This window comes from Pundamilia nyererei, unplaced genomic scaffold, assembly GCF_000239375.1.
Source record: "Pundamilia nyererei isolate P.nyererei 1_Seehausen unplaced genomic scaffold, PunNye1.0 scaffold00563, whole genome shotgun sequence".
NCBI lineage: Eukaryota > Metazoa > Chordata > Actinopteri > Cichliformes > Cichlidae > Pundamilia > Pundamilia nyererei.
The window spans coordinates 62,412-64,732 of NW_005187964.1; the positions used below are offsets into that span (position 1 = coordinate 62,412).

The 2,321-nt window shown below is 41.2% G+C and overlaps 1 protein-coding gene across 1 annotated transcript in view; it reads right to left on the reverse strand.

Moving 5' to 3' along the window:
• caln2 (calneuron 2) overlaps window positions 1-2,321 on the reverse strand; it is a 30,193-nt gene that overhangs the window by 12,937 nt on the left and 14,935 nt on the right. The gene's annotated exons all lie outside the window — the stretch shown is intronic.

Sequence of the window (2,321 nt, forward strand, 5' to 3'; positions counted from 1 at the left end):
GTATCGGCAGATATCCAAATTTATGATATTGGTATCGGACATAAAAAAGTGGTATCGTGCCATCTCTACTACAAACACAACTTACGGATATCTACACAGCTCTGAAGTTTGCCCTGCTGAAGTGTAGATTTTACTACAGCAAAGTAGAACCAAGTTCAGTCTCTTGAAGATTTGCAGGAGTGTTAAGTAACACTTATTATTACACATATTATTCTGTATGTCAGCTGCGATACACACTACCTAATTATTTTTGTACAACTTGAATGTACCTACCAAAAACAACAACAGCAACATTTGACTTCAGTACCAAACACAACAATTTGACAATTGTTGCAAACATTTGCACATATACTTTTTCCACAGTGAAAACAAAAACAAGGCTACAGCACATTTTACCTGCAATGCCTGGAAAGAATCTGTTGACAGATTTTGATGACATACGATGCTGCTTTCTGAAAGCTGTTGGGCTCATCAGCTATAATTCACAGTGAAGTTACAACTACATGTATAGCAAGAAGTATAGCAATACACAATTTGAGATGCTGTTTTTTTATTTTTAATAAAACATGATGTTTTAAAATAAGTCACTTAAAAAATCGTTTTGTTTCATTTAACCCTTTACCTCTAATGAATAATCTAATCCTTTCTGTGCTCTCGATTACCTTTTCTTTCCTACTTAATCTTCTTTTTATAAACTATATCTGTGATATTTTTGTCTCTTTTCCCTGCTCCCTGCCTACTCTGGTTGCCCCACTGGCTCATAAACCTTGCATGCCTCATTACAGGTTTGGGCTTTCTACTCTGGTGGCCAGTGTTTGGGTCCTGTCATCACTGTAACATCACACTATACATGGTTTCTGCAAATGAGGTTAAACATGCTTTAGTGGCAGGAGTAGCTTAGGTGGTTGAGCAGGCTGGCCTTTAAATGTTGGGTTGGTTCAATGCCCGATTCCTCCTGTCTGCATGTTGTGCCTGTGAACATGAATCCAGGAAATGCTCCTGGCATGTTTTGGAAAAATGTGGAAGCCCATTAGGACAAAACATGCCTGCCAAATAAATGTAATGAAAGGCTGGCCACAATCATAACACGATGGCGATCCCACAGACCGATTCCCACTCGCTCAGCATAAACATATTTCTCATAAGCTATAAACACTGTTAAGATATTGGTTTAAAAACTGTTGTTTGTAAGTGACTGTCTTTAGGTGCTGCAGCTTAATTCGCAATGGAAGAGTGGGTGCTAGCTTTCTCAAATCTAATTTACTGGCTGTCAGAGCGAATGCGGTAACTTGATTCGGGAGTTTTTCAAAGCAGATATCTAAAGCTCAGTGAGATCGCACTCACACCACGCTACAGTGGAAAATCAACAGTGAACCAGAGGAGTTTTTTCAGAGGTACACCAAACAAAAAGAACGCAGAATCACACGACTGCGCAGAAGTCAATAAACAGGTACGCACGGCAGTTCCACTCTCCCCAGTGAAACCATCATGCATCTCTCAGAGCGCAGATATTATTCGAACATACTGAACTGAGTCATTATGGCCCATCACAATGTATCCATCATGGCGGACCTCTTCCATCTCTCTCAACATGATGGCTCTGCCTCTTTTCCCGTCTCCCACTGAGGTCTGTGGAAAATAAACAGGCTCACAAACACACACACAAAATCCCCCCCTTTTGCTTTTCCTACATTGTTTTGCTCCATTCTCTCCCTTGTGCTTCTTGACTCTACTGTCATTTCCCCCATCTCTTCTTCTTGTTTTTGTGAGGTGAACATTTCAAATCACCCTTGAGATGCACACTGTCTGCGACCTTCACAGTTTCTCTTACTCCGTCTGTCACCCCCCCCCCCTTTTTTTTTTTCTTGTGTGCTTTTCCTTTGTACTTCGATATCTTTATGTGGGGCATCCCCCCACACCACCCCCACAAACTCCCCATCCCCGCTTATTGTCCAGCTCTTCTCTCTATTCTGTCATCTCTTTCAGCCTCTCTGGCTTGCACACTGTCTGTCTTGCTCCATCTATTTGTCAGAGATTCAGCGTGTCTCATTTATAAAAGGTGTTCTGTTTCACACAGCATTCCCCGTTTTAAAAATTGCCTTTTTTTTGGTTGTTTTTTGCAAGAATTTTCTTTGTTTTGTGAATGCGTGTGAATGGCTCGTTGTTTCACCAGTTATATTGTCTAAAGTAACTGAACATTGAAACCTAGGATGAAGAATGCAAATGTGGCCCTGTGTGTGTTTGTAACCTGAAAGGCACACACACACACACACACACACACACACACACACACACACACACACACACACACACACACACAC